The sequence below is a fragment of the Lactuca sativa genome, chromosome 5 (assembly GCF_002870075.4).
Source record: "Lactuca sativa cultivar Salinas chromosome 5, Lsat_Salinas_v11, whole genome shotgun sequence".
In the NCBI taxonomy this organism is placed as follows: domain Eukaryota; kingdom Viridiplantae; phylum Streptophyta; class Magnoliopsida; order Asterales; family Asteraceae; genus Lactuca; species Lactuca sativa.
In genome coordinates this window covers 205,127,486-205,145,763 of record NC_056627.2, presented here as the reverse complement: position 1 = coordinate 205,145,763, position 18,278 = coordinate 205,127,486, and positions in this window count along the sequence as shown.

Here is an 18,278-nt window from a genome sequence, read left to right as displayed (position 1 = left end):
CCAGTCATATGTAATCAAAACAGGATAGACCTTCAAATAAGTGACTCTAACTCTAAGTCTACAACCAATCAAGGAACACGAAGTAAAGCAAAGATCACAGATTCTAAGTCTATAACACCCTAGTGACATATAACATTAGTGTATCCACTCCGCAACTATTGACATACAAATAAAGACCTTTTTAGTTTGCACATAAGTAATTACAGTAACACAAAATACTCCTATAGTATTCTAAGTTGATGTTATGTTCTAATGTTTTCATGGTAGTAGTGTTGGTAAGTTTTTAGACTTGCTGCAACACCACAACCATTCCTAGGAACATGCTAATCACTTCTCATAAAGATATAGTGTATCAGGCTATATCAGTCCCAGATCTGATTATATGTTCCCAAGCCTACTTTTTCCGTCCAACAATCGTAATACTTTTGTTTTGTCCTAATAACACTGACTTTGGTATGAATGCAGGTATGTATACTTTGGTTAAATATTTTATCATTTAAAGTATAAACTCTTGGTCAGAGTATTTTAATCCCGTTGTGTTTATAGTTGTATATCTTTTATGGGTTAATATACTCAATTCACTATAAACAATGCTCTGATACCAATCTGTCACACCCGAAAACCGGAACGACAGAAACGTTTGGGGGTGGAGGACGTCATGTACAATATTACAACAATACATAATAGTAAACAAGCAATAATATCATCCATTGCATTAAATTGTATAATTTTAATACAAGTGTTTTTTGAAGTTTATAAGACACCAAAAATGAATAATCAAAATAAAGACGAGTCTTCTAAGCACTGTCTTCTCAAAACCTGGTCATCGGTACCTCTCTACTGGCGACCTAAGAATACAAGTTATTTTGAAAGCATAGATCAACATTAAAGCTGGTGAGTTCATAAGTATTTTAGTGTCATTGTTTGTATAAGTTTGAAGAAAGTATTTGTAAATGTTTGATGTAAAAGTTTGTAAGTGTTTGATGTAAATGTTTGTAAACTTCCAAGAAAATCCTATATTTTCTACCAAACTAGTCTTCTACCAAGAGTCAACTATTCTCCATGGTTGTTCTTTTGTAAAAGTGAGTATTTTCCCAAAGTATGACTATCATTTCCAAAATATAGTTTTTCATTACCGTTTATGTGAGAAGATCACAATGTGAATGAAATGGGAAAATAAAGATGTAATGTAGTTTTATCTAGGTAACTACTAATGTACTAACGACCTTTAAACATGTTAGTTTAATTAAGGTAAAATTTTACATGATTGTAGCAATACTTGATTGACTAGTATAACACGACGTTCGAGACATCAAAATGATATGACATTCATCACCCCTAGACCTGCAGATCCCACTGTAGCTAGCAGCAAGGTGTAGGAGGGTCAGTCCCATATAGATCTATACAAAAATTCGTTCTCTCCCTCTAGGAGACTCTGGGTACAAAATGTGACGCAACAATATATTGGCGAGCCATGAAGTAGTATCTCACATTAACGTTATAGTATTCTTGTATTTGTGTAGTACGTTCTCCTTGTCTATTGTGTAGTATGTTCTCTAGTGTATAATGTGTAGTATGTATTGTTTCTCCTTATAGTATGAATTGTTTCATGTATGAACTTACTATTTGTGTGTTTCATTATTCTAGTAATGGTATTTGTGACTTCGTAAACTATACCTATTATAGCATACTAGTAATGTTGTTTGTATGAATGAACAAGTTTGTACACCTTTGCTAACCAAAGGTCTTAAAGTGAAAGGAATAACTTTTATATCTATATACATACACATAATATATAACTAAGATTCGAACGAACTTCGGAAGAACAACTGATACCCTAAGTCCACAACCAAACAAGGAACAGGAAGTAAGGCGAGCTATCAGTCCTAAGTCCTTTCAATCCTACTTATATAACTATATATATATATATATATATATATATATATATATATATATATATATATATGCAATTGACAAAATGTAAATCTAAAAGAGGTTGATAAAGAGTTTTGCAATATAAAAGAGTTTGTAAAACAATTTGAATCAATTTGGTTAAAAACACAATTGAAGTATAAGAAATTTATCTGTTTGATAGTTATTAATCACATGTGATTGATATAATAACTATAATTGTTCTACTTGGATTCTTCCTCCCCTATAAAAGCATTTAAAATCATTTAAAAGGTAAGTTAAGGGGATATGAACTCACCTGTACTGAGTGTGTAGGATGCTAAGTGCCAAGTGAAGACTTGTGTAGAACGGATCCTAATAAGCATATAATGACACATATATGTATATAATTAGTGTTTAAGAAACTAATCATTTAAGGAAAACACTCTAGGACTTAGGAAATAGTTATATGGAAGTGTTATAGTCACAAAGGATTTCATATAAGGGGTTTACGGCTACACAAGTGTGTTTACGGCTATTGTGTTCATGGCCCTAAGTGTTTACGGCCATAGGGTTTACGGAAAAATTAGTTTACGGTTGTAAACTCATGGATACATATGCCAAAGCGTGTAATCTATGGCCCTATCTTTCATCCCCTAAGTGTCAATGATCTTGGGAAGGAATATAACATGAGTTTGAGGCCAAATAAGCACCAAACAAGGGTTTACGGCCAATGATCATTGTGATTATTCAAGGCTAGGAAATCAAGAGTTTAGCAAGCCTAACTATGAGATAGAATATATACTCACGTTTTTGAAGCTTGGAAGGGGGTTCATGGTCCAAGAACTAGTAGGTGTCCTTGGTGTTCTCGGTGAAACTGAAGAATACTTGAAGATCTACTAAAATGAAATGATTTCATGGATGAAATCAATGATCTTTACTAGATAGTGAAAGGAATCTACAAATCAAGGGAAGAATACTTACAATCTAGAAGATTTAAGAGTAAAAACCAGAAGATAGATGAGAGAGAAGTGAGTTCTTGAGGTAGAAGTGTGAGAAATGAATGAAAAATGAAGGAATAACTACGTTAAGGCCAAGTGTTTACGGCCACCATGAGTTTATGGCGGTAAACTCATATGGTATGGTCGTAAACTCCTCATGATGGAGTTTATGGCTTAATTGTTGGTATTGTGCTTCAACACATGCTTCCTAACACTCATTTATTGGATGTAATAGGCTTAGAACGTCCAAACAGACCCTAAACAATGCAAAAAATAGCAGAAACAAGCCTGGATTTGATTAAATTGGGCTGTTGTACAAGGTAGAAATTTTGGGTTGTCAAAGTACTGATCATGTCTTCATGGATTTTTATCATTGTGGAGGTTGTGTCGATATAGTGATCCAATTTGGTGTTATACTTTTGCTCAACCTCTTCCAAGCTATGCTTAAAATGTAGAGAGATGAGCTGATCGATTTTTGCTTCCCATTCAGCTTCCGAAGGCCTAGGTTGTTTGACTTTGGACAGAGATTTGATAATGGAATGAAGCTTGGTATCAAGACAGGAGATTTTTGCATCAGTTTTGGAATCAAGCTTGGTCACAAAATTGTTGAGTGAGTCGACCTTTGTGACAGTTTCACAAATGTTGTCTCCGAGTTCCAACAAGGCGAATGGATCAACAAAGTTTTCGGCTGATGATCCAGTGTCCAAGGTGGAGCTCTCTGACTTTTCTTTAACTCCACTTTTGATTATTGGAGGATCAGAAGGACTTGGATGAGAGTTTGCTTGATTTTCTTTAGGGGATTTGTTTATGTTTCACTTCCAATATTTTCCTTGACTTTGTCATCGATGTGGATTTTTTGTCTACAGGATCCGAAGAGGATGATGATAGGTCAAAATCATAATCAGGTCGTGATGATGATGGCTTTTCTAGAGAGTGAAATGTTGAGAGGATCGTAGGAGCGCAAATAGATGCGCTTTCTTCATCAAATATGAAGTCTTTTGAATCTTCTTCATCTGGATCTGGATGGAGGGCATCTTGATGAGGAGATTTCAGAGGATCGTCTAAGATGATTGTTGTGTGAGAAGCTTCTCCTAATCTAAAATCTAGATCGAAAATTTCATCGGCGAGACGAACAAGGAGCAAGTTGATTCAAATGGCCCGATTTCTCATACAAATGACAGTTTATTCGAATTTAGAACAATTGAGCTCTAGATGTCTTGAGTGAGCCCTGTTAACAAAATTACTCCATTACGTGTCAGTAAAACCTGTTCGTCCTTTACCTGAGCCAGGTATCAAACCAGTTGTGGCTATTTAAGTTGGAGGGACAACCCCAGCTTCTGAAAGCTTACGATCCAAGGCAAGAGCCTCAGAACATGCTTGTGTAGAAGGAAGGATATTTGAGATGACTTGTGAGTGTGTCCCTGGGGGTGCAACGAACTCTTTTCAACACCGACATCACCTTTTTGGGAAGGTGAGGGTGGATTATATCGTGACTCCCCGTGTGTGTGTGTATGTGTGCAAGTGGTTTTGAAGCTCCGAAGGGTACTTTGGAAGAGTGGATTGGTGGGGTAAGAGGGTAACCAAAGTCAGTCGGAATGTCATTGATTGACTCCCTTTGAGAGGAAACATCGACTGTGGCTCTCTTTTTAGTTTTTGGTTTTGGAGGAGATGTCTTTCGTTTGTCTGCCTTTTTTTTCTTGCCACCAATCGAGACTAGTTGGACCACATCCAAAGGTTGTTCAATGGTTACTGGGGTAGACTGTGTTGGGTTATACACTATGGAAGTCTCCAAATAATATTTCAAGAAAGGGGACTCAGGTGGTAATGTGGCCAAACCGATGTTGTGGCAATCTACATGTGGGTCCGAAAGATGATTGATTTGGAAGTCTATAAGTTTTTATAGCCTTAAAGGAGAGATATACCTCTTTTGGTGTGGTGTCGATCAGAATTGGCTCTTGCCTCTCTTGGTAGAGTTGTTGAACGGTAAGATCCCAGAACCTCGGACTCAATATTTCTCGAGGCTTCCTCTTCATTTCAAATTTCTAAAAATCTTATCATAAGACCTCGGTCAGGTCAACTGCATTTGTCTTACCAGAGTAGATATTGTAGACCACATAGATCCGATCTTTGCTCATTATAATAGTTCCTCCATTCTTTCCTGAAAGACCTCGAAGGATGAGGTGCATGAGTTCCACCTAAAGGCCAGGGACTATAGATTTCTTGAACTTCATGGCCTTGAATTCTTCTGTATACACAATGTTATTAAGAAATGTCTAGAACTCTTCAGTGGTTGATTCTTGCATTGTAAAAGCCTTGGGTGTTTTTGTATTCCAATTGCCTTGAGGAAGGTTTTTTTAGACACCGGAACAATGCGATCGCCTGTGATTCTTTGTTCTAGAACTCCATCTTCAATATTTATTCTATCAAATGTAGTATGAAGGAGACGAAGTGGGATTGGGGGAATTGGGATTATTGTGTGTGCACCAGAAATGGGATGCCAAAATATTAACTCCATCATTACCCTAATGGATTCATAATAATCCATGGGATTAAGCGAGAAGAGTTGGGTAGTATCACAAAGAAAGGGTTCAATCGAAGAAGATGAAGTAGAACCTTTGGAAGATTTCTTTTTTGGAACAGTTTTTTAAGTTTGAGCGGCATTTTGGGATGACACCATTGTTTCAGGTTGAGAGCATGCCAAATATTTTGGCAAGGTGCATGGAGAAGAAGATGATAAGGGCGTAAAAAAACAATAGATGGGTTTTGGGGTCTTTATATAGTTTGGATAATCGGGTCGAGTTGAGAAAAATGATTATACTATTGGAACCTGAAAGTTAACCTCTAGCAATCCTAACTACATATTCTGAAGGCTGTTGGTTTAGAAGGAAGATGTGATCCGGAATCTATTCGAAGCTGTAGAAAAGGAGTGAAGTATATTGAAGAGGAACGCATTCCGGAGTAGATCCTGATGTCCGGAACGCATGCTGATCCGAAACCAGACATTCATCTTCGGAACATTACTTGTCCAGAATGAAGTTATTTTGTCTCTTATGCATTTATTACTTTTGGCTTGTATTTTGATGTGACATTTCATAGGACTTAGTCTAAAATTGATTTAGGACAATCAGAATGTCAGATTTGTGTCTTTTTTCCGGTCCTATGTAAACACTTGGGTTAATTCGCTGTCACATTCTCTCTTTTATATAGGAGCATTCAATACAAGACAACTACGGATCTTTCTCTCAATTTTGGCATTTGCTCTTATCGTATTTAAAACATTCTTCTTGTTCCTCATTTATTAACTTTACCTTGATCGCTATTTACTTGTTCTAAATTAATGTCTTGATCATTTGTTGAATCGATTATCTAAGACTTGACTGGTATTTTGAGTGTTGACTTGAACATCTATTATTAAGCAGACATTGATCTCATGAGCTCGAGTGGTTGTCCTTTGAATCCATAAGATCAGATTATAGTTGGTTAGATTTTACCTTGGTATTTCAACCATTTCTTTGTTAAGGATAAAAGTTCTTCTATATACCACTTAAGCTTGAAGATATCTTGACTTCAGTGGCCCTACACTTGCCCCATTTCTAGTTGTAGAAGAATATGATCATTGGAAAGTTAGAATGGGAAGGTTTTTACTAGCCAAAGAAAATGGTGAACAAATCTAGAGATTCGTCAAAGAAGGCCCTCATGTTCCTGTTAGAATAGTTGTAAGAGATGCAGCTGCTCAACTCATGAGAGAAGATGAAGTTCATCCAGCCCCTCTAACTACTGATGATATTGAGAAACCGCATGCTGATCAAGTCGCCTTCCCTGAAATGGGGTTTAGTGTTTCTCCATCACTCTTTGAGTACATGAAGCTATGCAAATCAGCCAATGAAATTTGGGACACTCTTCAAGATCTGATTGAAGGTTCCGAAAATATGAAGGACAAACGTGTAACCTCTGTTTTCAATGAATTTGACACCTTCACTACTACTCCAGGTCAATCTGTAGCCGCAACCTCCAACCGATATCGAATCCTTGTCAACAACATGACTGCTCATGAGATTGTTTGAACTCCTCTCGAGTACAATCTCAAGTTCATTAACAGTCTTGGTAAAGGATGGGGAAATGTAAAGTCTTGTATTCAAAGTAATGGTTCCTTAAAAAACCTAAAACTCTATCAACTTTTTGATGAGCTTCAAGGACATGAATCAAACGTTGCTCAAACCATAAGAGAACTTTCCGGAGGACCACTTGCTCTAGTCAGTTCTTTTAAATCAACCATTTCGAATCCACCTGCTCCGGAACCTTACAAACCAACTGTTCCATTAACTCAGTCATCCTTAACTTCTTTACCCACAGACATTTATCCTGATGATGATTCAGAAATCTCGGATTCCGAACTCCGTTTCTAACAAGAGTTTGTGTTACTCTCCATGAAATACAAACGACCTTTCATTCCTTCTTACAAACCATACCAAAACAGATTCGACGCTCCTCACCAAAACCATACTCAATCATATTCTGCTTCAGAACCAAAACACCCCTCTGAAAATCCTCCTGCATACAAGCCTAAGCTCACTAAACCAAACTCAGCTCTGAAATCTTCTAAAAATTCCAACTCAAAAAAACCAAAGATCATGTGTCATAAATGTAGTCATGCTAATCACTTTGCCAAAGATTGTCTAGCTGATGCTCCACAAAAACCAAAAGTCAAGGACTCAGCTTATTATGTCCGAAAAGCACAAGAAATGGCTGAAAGTGAGAAAGCATTTGTTACTACTGTTTCAAGAGACGTCGAAGGATACTGGTCATCCAGAGATGATGATGATGTAGTAACTGGAAGAAAAATGTGTTTGATTGCAAGAGAAACAACTATATGTGATGAAAGTTATTGGTCTTCTGGATCCGAAGATGAAGAAGACGTTACTGAACCTCACTACTGCTACATGGCCACTAATGATCCACCAGGTCGAGGCATTGTTCAGCAGGTAAAATCCATGATCTTTGATAATACTTTTGATTTGAATTTATGTTAACCTTATCTGACCCATATCCAAACAGATATGAACACCACCTATAAAGCATATGAGTCCACCATAGAAGCCAGTGAGAAGAAACACTGTGAACTAAGTCGTCTTAGATTACTTTTTGAGGATAAGAAATTGAAAATTGAGTCTTTAAAGCATGAACTTGTAATGTCAAAAGATGAATGTATCATTTTGAAAGACAAATGTGAAATCACTTATTCTAAATGAAATATTTTGATTTATTATAACAAACGTCTCAATGCGAAAATAGATGCTTTGCCTAACTCTATTGACATGCTTGAAGCTGACATTCGGATGACTCATAATTTTTTTCATCCATGGTCCAAAGCTCCTGGTATCGGAAGCGATTTTTCGAAACCAATTCTTAGTCCCCTGAAGGATTTGCAAAATCTGACATTAATGGGAGAGGTTCCTGTCACACTCCGAAACCGACGACGGAAACGTTCTGGGGTAGAGGACGTCATGTAAAGTATCACAACCAATGTACATAGCAAGCATAGTAAACGCAACCATTACATTACATAGGAATATTTACATTTGTTTGAAAGCAAAGTAATACATGTTTTATATATACATCAGTACGATCAAAAGTAAAGACGAGGCTGTCTAACGATAACCTGAGAATACAAACAGTTTTAAAATATTAGCATAAAGCTGGTGAGTTCATAAGCATGTTTTGTAAGGAAAACTTGTTAATTAATTTTGTGAAGAATACTTCATTTCCTTTGATAAAGAATGCTGTAATATTGAAAACAATAGTTACTAAGTTATGAAATACATATGCATGTTTTCCAAGAAAATCCCATATTTTCTAACATGTAAGTCGATTTCCATAAGAGAAGAAAAACCCTAGCTATCACCAGTAAGTTAAGAAAACCATAAGTTATGATCCCTAGATTACCCTCCAGTACGAAAGTGTGACAACCCGATATTTCGAGGCAATGTAATGTAAAACCAATCAAATCTAGGTCAAAATATAACTTTCCTAAAATCTTATTTGGGTTAAATAAAGTAGTAGGAATCGTATCAAGGTTTTTGTACATATAAAGAACCCTAAAATCTGACTTCGGATGAGGAAGTTATGAATTTTTGAAGAAATTCCTTAATAACGTCGTTTTAATAAATAAATAATAAAAATAATTTCGGAATTTGCCAGCGGAGTCTAAACGAAAGTTGTAGATCTTGGTCTCACCTTCGCGTGGATATAAAGAACGTCAAAAACGGAGTTCGTATGAAGGAGATATGAATTTTAGAAGTTTATTTAAAATAAATATAAATTTAATTAAAAACTCCCAGTATTATCCGAAGGGGAGTCATCGGATTGGACCGGAGTACGCCCTACGTACCTTCGTACGCCCCGCGTACTCAGATCAAGGGCCTCAGATCGTCCACGTCCCCTTATGCGAAGCTTCCGACCCGCCCATCCGACTCGCTCGTCCGACCCGCCGCCCCGTCCGACCTGCCGTCCCATCCGAAGTGCGTAAGCGATGACATCTCGTACGCGCTGCGTACCCTCGTACGCCCAGCGTACCGAGGCGGTTCAGCACCCCTATAAAAGGGATGCGAGGCCTTCCGAAAATTTTGCTCACTTCTCTCTTTTCTCTCACGATCTTGCCTCGATTTCCGTGCCCGTTCGAACCCGAAGCTCTGGTCTTTTTGCTCAAGTCCCGAGGGTCGATTTTACTCCCGAGATTCCCGAGAATCCCGAGAAAAATCCGTTTTCCGAGACGAAACTCTGCCCGGTTTTCCATCTCGCTTTCTTCAATCAATCAAGTGAGTTCATACTCCCTTTAACCAACCTTTGAAGTGATTTTAAACGTTTTAAATACTTATGGGGGGAATACAAGTTAAATACTTATAGTTATTGCTTCAATCACATGTGATTGCATTAATCACATGTGATTAATGACTAGGGAAACCAGTGATTTTATCACTGTTCAAACTGTCTATCAAACTGTTTTCTTCAAAATGTTTTACAAACCCATTTACTTTTCAAACTTATATTACAACTGTGATTCAAACAAATGTTCCTTATACTTAAACTATTTTAATCAAACCTATGCCTTCAAATTGTTTTATAGATTGACATCAAGTCGATTTTTCTTTAAAATAATACTTATGTTTCAAATGTCTTATAAAAACTTATTTATGCTTTTATAATATAAATTGCATGCCCATATACATATAGATGAATAAATAATGTTTAAAGGGCTTAGGAAGGCCATCCACACTATTTCTTTTTTCTCGATTTGGATGTGGTCTGGTGGGATTTCGGGTGACCATCCGAAGGTCGTTTCAATATTAATTATATATCCAATATACATATATAGACATAAAAGTACTTCGATATTCATACGTACTAGCCACATCATTAGTGAGTTACCATCGGGGTAACACAGGATTATACTATTACATCTGTTAGATCAATGAGTCAGTTCATTCATGAGTCTATACATTACATTACTATGAGAACATATACAACTATACGAGAACGAGGAACATTACCCTCACATTAATACGTTAACAATTGTGATCCACTGTATCGGAGCATGCCTTAAATGTCATGGCCCGAGATGTATCCAGACTTCTCTTGGAGGGAGAGCGTTGAGTTTGCGTATAGATCTATACTGGATTGACTATCCTACACCTTGCTGCTAGCTATAGCCGGGCCTGCAGGTCTGCGGGTGCCAAACGTCATTCCGTTATTACGACCATCCTTCATGTCGTTGTTATCAGTCGATAGTATGGTGCAATTATCACATTATACCTTAATATAAATTCGGTTTAAGGTAGTTAGTATAGCAGTAGTTACTATAAAACTAAACTACAGTACTACAATGAATTACCCATTACATATTTTTAGTGATAACCTCACTTGAACTTTAATGTACAAACTATATTTTGTTAAAAGATAGTTGCACTTGGGAAATTACACACTTTTACAACAAACGAACATACAAAACAGTTAAAGCCTTGGTAGAAGGCTACTTTATTAGAAAATATAGGTTTTTCTGAGAGATTCAAACTTTTACAAACACTTACATACATTTCACAAACTTATACTTGAGACATGTTCAAACGTTTTTGATAACAGAAACCGACATTAAAATACTTATGAACTCACCAGCTTAATGCTGATAAACTCTTTCAAAATAACTTCTATTCTCAGGTCATCAGTAGACAGGTACCGATGCCAGCTTTTGAGATGATGGAGCGCATTCAAGACTCATCATATTATTATTTTGATTTACGTTATATTTTTGGTGTCTAAAAATATACAGAACACGCTTGTATTAAAATTATATATATTTAATGCAATGGATGATGTTGTTTGCTTATTTATATTTACTGTGTTGTGATACTTTACATGACGTCCTCCGCCCCAGAACGTTTCCGCCGTTCTTGGTTTTGGGGTGTGATAGATTGGTATTAGAGCATTGTTTATAGTGAATCGAGTATATCAACCCATAAAAGATATACTAAACTATAAACCCATTAGGGATTAAACTCTAACCAAGAGTCTATACTTTAAATATTAAAATATTTAATTAAGTATACTAGTCTGCATTCATACTAAAATCAATGTCACAATGACAAGAACAAAAGTATTACGATTGCTAAATATCACAAGTGAGCTCGGGGATGTATAGTCAGTCCTGGGAATGGCATAGCCTGATCAACTATGCTGGTCCTAGGAGTGATTAGCATATGCACTAGAATGGTTGTGATAGGTTAACAAGTCCAAAAACTTACCAACAATACCACAAGAAGATCAGTAGAACTTAAACTTAAAATACTATAGGTGTATTTTGTACTACTAGTTACACATATACTATATTCTTATAACTCTCTTCTCGCGTAGATCTAATTGCTAGATTCCTTCACGGCGACCCGTACTTTTCAAATAAAGGCAATGTCGGGTGGATCGATGAAGAGCCCGATGATGAGCATCCAATCCCTTTGGATGATCACCTCGCAGAAGGCTTTCTGATGGATCCTACTCCGAGCCTGAAGTCAACAACCTACCGCTCATAGGTCAAGCCCGAACAACAATCCTCGACCAGCGTTTCCAGGTCCTACTCCCTTGTGGGTAAACAACTTGAATCGCTGGAGTGATGAACAGGGTCAACCCTTACCATACTTTGGGGACCGAAGCTTTCACAACGTCAACGATGGTGGCTCTGCTGACCGAGCTCTGCCTGTCATTATCCACAGAATAGCTCGTAAAGTCGAGCAAGGTCGAGCAGCCATCGACCGGGTCATAGAGTTTGATGCCAACTCAGGTGTCAACACAGTCTGCATCCGCCGTCTTGAAGAAGACATGGAGCGGACCCGAAGAACAAATAAAACCTTGCAGTAGCAGTTGGCTGCCTCACGAGCTGAAATCTTGGAACTTCGAGCTCGTCAGAGGACTCAGGATCGACACCTTCAAGAGGTGTTTCGTCAAGTGTCCGACCGCAGTACTCACCCGGGATTTTCCCATCGTCGTTGGTTGATGTCTAGTACATCTCTGTCTTTTGATTAAAGAATAGCCTTTAACATCTGTGCTCTAAGTAGCACTTGTCTGTAAAATATTTCTAACTTTCCATACTCAAATTTGAAATCTAAGAACTATCAAACTTTTCTATATGGTATGATGTAAGACCTACTGTTAGGTCGATTTTCCCTGAACTTATTACATCAGTAATACCAGTATTTTTGAGATCTATCTATCTGTGGGAAAAATCTATACACTTGTGCTTTCCTACTAATATTTCTTATTGTGGTTTCAAACACTCTTTCAACTATTGGACTATGGTTAGTTAGTCCATGTGTCACTCTCACGTTGCTTACAAATTGATTCTTACTATTTTTCTTATCTTTATAAACTTATAGCTGAAAGATGCCTCCTCGCAAATCTCCCAGGAATAATCCTACACCACCACCTCATCCGCCTCCGGTCATCGATACTGTAGCCCTGATTGCATTCGTAGCTGCAGCAGTGGCAACTGCCATGGCTCAGTATCACTCTTCTGATGCCAGCAAAGGTGGAACCCCTGTGGAATCAACTCCGGTTGAAACACCTGTGTGCTCGAGAGAGTGCTCATACAAGGATTTCACAAATTGCAAACCGAAGCCTTTTTACGGCACCGGCGGAGTCATTGCCCTCTCGCAATGGCTCGAGAAGACTAAATCAGTCTTCGAAATCTGTTCATGCCCTGCAGCGAGTAAAGTCAAGTATGTCGCATGCACCTTTGAAGGAAAGGCCCTGACATGGTGGAACGGCCATGTTAAGGCACTAACTCTCGTCGTAGCCAACGACATAGGCTGGGAAACAATGAAAGACCTCATGACTGAGGAATACTGCCCGAGGGGCGAGATCCAAAAACTGGAGCAGGAACTTTGGAACCTGACGATGAAGGGCACCAACGTGGTCGCTTATACTGCCCGATTCAGCGAGCTGGTGGCCCTCTGCCCCAATATGGTTCCCACCGACGGGAGGATGATCGAGAGGTACATATGGGGGCTAGTGCCTCCGTATCAGGGGAATGTTCTAGCATCAAACCTTGCTACCTTCGACAGTGCCAAACGATTGGCACAACGACTCATTGACCATGGAGTCAAAACCCCTGCAATCACAACCACCCTAGCCATCCCGGAACCCTCCAAACCCGCTGATACTAAGCGGAAATTCTGGGATGAAAAGAAGAAGCAACAGGCTGCCAAAAAGCAGCAAATTGTGGCAATACATGCCCCAATAACCCCTGGTGCTGCTACTAATGCTCCGGTGAGTCGGTATGCTGGAAGTTCGCCCAAGTGCAACAAATGCAACTACCACCACAACGGCCCCTGCCGTGAAATGCAGTGCTCTAACTGCAACAGGAAAGGACACACCGTCCGATTCTGTAAGTTCCCGGCACAACCTATCAACCAAGTCCCTGGCTCTGGCGCAAGCCCAACCTGCTATGGATGTGGCGAAGCAGGCCACTTTAAGAGGAACTACCCTAAAGCGAGGAATGCTGGAGGAGCAGGGAGGGTACTAGCTATAGGCCATGGGGAAGCAGTTGCTGACTCGACAGTGGTGATTGGTACGTTCCTCCTCGATAACTCCTATGCATGCATTCTGTTCGATAGTGGAGTGGAGCGAAGCTTCGTAAACTATAAATTTGCTCACATGCTCAATCAACCACCGCACACACTCAAAGAACTATTCACAGTAGAAATGGCTAATGGAAAAACTGAAAGTATGAGTAGCATATACTTAGGTTGTACCCTAACTCTAGATAACCATTCATTTCCAATCGACCTCATGCCAGTCTCAATAAAAAGTTTCGACGTTATCATTGGCATGGATTGGTTAAGCCTTCATCGCGCCGACATCATGTGCTACGAGAAAGCAGTCCGTCTAAACCTTCCATCTAGCGAAACTCTTTTAGTCTACAGCGACAAACCCGGTGAAAGTCTTCGCATCATATCAAGTATTCAAGCACAGAAGTATCTGCGTAAGGAGTACCATGCATTCCTTGCTCACGTCGTCGACACGAGCCTCGAAACGAAAGAACTAAAGAACATCCCTGTAGTGAGCGACTTCCCCGACATTTTCCCAGAAGAACTACCCGGGTTACCTCCGCAACGACAAGTCAAGTTCAGAATCGACTTAGTCCCAGGAGCTACCCCAGTAGCCAAGTCGCCCTACCGCTTAGCACCAGCTGAGATGCAAGAACTCTCTGGTCAACTTAACGAACTGCTCAGCAAGGGCTTTATAAGACCGAGTTTCTCACCTTGGGGAGCACCGGTCTTGTTCGTTAAGAAGAAAGACGGATCCTTCTGTATGTGTATTGACTACAGAGAACTCAACAAACTGACGGTCAAGAATCGTTACCCTCTGCCTCGCATAGATGACCTATTCGACCAACTGCAAAGGGCGAACTATTTTTCTAAGATTGATCTGAGATCCGGATATCACCAGTTACGAGTGCTAGAGGAGGATGTGCCAAAGACAGCCTTCCGAACTCGTTACGGACATTACGAGTTCGTGGTAATGCCATTCGGATTGACCAATGCGCCCTCAGTCTTCATGGATCTGATGAATAGAGTATTCCGACCTTACTTGGATCAGTTCGTCATCGTTTTCATTGACGACATCCTGAGCTACTCCCTAAGTAAGAAAGAGCATGGCGATCACCTGCGACAAGTTCTAGAGACATTACGAAAAGAGAAGCTTTATGCGAAGTTCTCGAAATGTGAATTTTGGATCCGGAGAGTCGAATTCTTAGGACACGTGGTAAGCAAAGAGGGAATCCACGTGGACCCATCCAAAATTAAAGCCATTGAGAACTGGTCAGCACCTAAGACGCCTACAGAAATTCGTCAATTCCTAGGTCTCGCTGGCTACTACCACAGATTCATTCAGAACTTCTCTCGAATAGCGAAACCTCTTACAACCCTAACCCAGAAAGGCGTGGCCTTTGACTGGGAAGAGAAACAAGAAAGAGCGTTCCAAACGCTCAAACGAGCCTTGTGCACCGCACCAATACTATCCCTTCCCGAAGGAATAGAAGACTTCGTAGTCTATTGCTATGCATCAAATCAAGGGCTCGGATGTGTCCTGATGCAGCGAGGTAAGGTCATCGCCTACGCCTCGAGACAGTTGAAGACACACGAGGTTAACTACATGACCCATGATCTTGAACTAGGAGCAGTGGTGTTTGCTCTGAAGATCTAGAGATATTACTTGTATGGGACGAAGAGCACTATCTTTACCGACCACAAGAGTTTACAACACATTTTCGATCAAAAGGAGCTCAACATGAGACAACGACGGTGGGTCGAGCTACTCAGTGATTACGAATGCGATATTCGTTATCATCCGGGTAAAGCCAACGTAGTAGCAGACGCCCTAAGTCGGAAGGAATATTCTGGTCACAAAGTCAAGTCATTATCAATAACCATCCATTCACACTTGTCTAAGCAAATTCAGGAGGCTCAACTTGAAGCCATGAAATCTGAAAATGTGACGAATTAATCCCTTAGAGGAATGGACAAGAATTTAGAAGCCAAGGGTGACGGAGCCTTATATTTCATGAACCGGATCTGGACACCGAAACACAGAGGTTTCCGAGACTTGGTCATGACCGAGGCGCACAACACTCAGTATTCCGTCCACCCAGGTTCAGATAAGATGTATCTGGATCTTAAGGAGATGTACTGGTGGCCTAACATGAAAGCAGAGATTGCTACCTTCGTAAGTAAATGCCTTACTTACGCAAAGGTTAAGGTCGAGTACCAGAAGCCCTCTGGTTTATTGCAACAACCAGAGATCCCGGAATGGAAATGGGAGCGGATCACTATGGATTTCATAACCAAGTTGCCCAAGACAACGGGTGGACTTGACACCATATGGGTCATCGTTGATAGATTGACCAAGTCTGCACACTTCCTGCCTATCAAAGAAACCGACAAGATGGAGAAACTTACACGAACATACATTACGGAAATCGTACGGCTACATGGTGTACCTATGTCCATTATCTCCGATAGAGATAGTAGGTTCACCTCATGATTTTGGCAGTCACTACAACATTCCCTAGGGACAAGGCTGGACATGAGCACAGCCTACCATCCTCAGACTGACGGACAGAGTGAGAGGACCATCCAAACACTCGAAGATATGTTGCGAGCCTGCGTGATTGACTTTGGGAAGGCATGGGATACTCATTTACCCCTTGTCGAGTTTTCCTATAATAACAGTTATCACACGAGCATCAAGGTTGCTCCATTTGAAGCTCTCTACGGCCGAAAGTGCAGATCCCCTCTGTGCTGGGATGAGATGGGTGATACCCAATTAGCCAGGGGACAAGCTTTCGGCAGTACTCTCACCGGTCCGGAGATCATTCGGGAAACGACAGAGAAAATCGTTCAGATCCGTGAACGATTGAAAGCCTCTAGAGACCGACAGAAGAGCTACGCTGATAAACGAAGGAAACCTTTGGAATTTCAGGTGGGAGACCGAGTCCTTCTCAAAGTCTCACCCTGGAAGGGCTTGATACGTTTCGGTAAGCGTGGGAAGCTTAATCCGAGGTACATAGGGCCTTTCGAGATTCTTGCAAGAGTTGGCCCCGTAGCTTACAAACTCGAACTACCAGACGCACTTCGTAACGTACATTCTACATTCCACGTATCTAACTTGAAAAAGTGTCTATCCGACTAGACTCTTGTAATCCCTCTCGACGAGATCGAGATCAACGAGAGCCTCAACTTTGTGGAAGAACCTGTAGAGATCATGGACCGTGAGGTCAAGCAGACAAAGCAAAGCCGTATCCCTATCGTGAAGGTTCGTTGGAATGCCAAGCGAGGACCGAAAATCACTTGGGAACGTGAGGATCAGATGAAACGGAAATACCCTCACCTTTTTTCTTAGTTGTTTGTAATTTCTTACTTGCTTAAATTCTAATTTCGGGACGAAATTCCTTCTAACGGGGGGATGATGTGACAACCCGATATTTCGAGGCAATGTAATGTAAAACCAATCAAATCTAGGTCAAAATATAACTTTCCTAAAATCTTATTTGGATTAAATAAATTAGTAGGAATCGTATCAAGGTTTTCGTACATATAAAGAACCCTAAAATCTGACTTCGGATGAGGAAGTTATGAATTTTTGAAGAAATTCCTTAATCACGTCATTCTAATAAATAAATAATAAAAATAATTTCGGAATTTGCCAGTGGAGTCTAAACAAAAGTTGTAGATCTTGGTCTCACCTTCGCGTGGATATAAAGAACATCAAAAACGGAGTTCGTATGAAGGAGATATGAATTTTAGAAGTTTATTTAAAATAAATATAAATTTAATTAAAAACTCCCAGTATTATCCGAAGGGGAGTCATCGGATTGGACCGGAGTACGCCCTGCGTACCTTCGTACACCCCGCGTACTCAGATCAAGGGCCTCGGATCGTCCACGTCCCCCTATGCGAAGCTTCCGACCCGCCCATCCGACTCGCCCGTCCGACCCGCCGCCCCGTCCGACCCGCCGTCTCATCCGAAGTGCGTAAGCGATGACGTCTCGTACGTGCTGCGTACCCTCGTACGCCCAGCGTACCGAGGCGGTTCAGCACCCCTATAAAAGGGATGCGAGGCTTTCCGAAAATTTTGCTCACTTCTCTCTTTTCTCTCACGATCTTGCCTCGATTTCCGTGCCCGTTCGAACCCGAAGCTCTGGTCTTTTTGCTCAAGTCCCGAGGGTCGATTTTACTCCCGAGATTCCTGAGAATCCCGAGAAAAATCAGTTTTCTGAAACGAAACTCTGCCCGGTTTTCCATCTCGCTTTCTTCAATCAATCATGTGAGTTCATACACCCTTTAA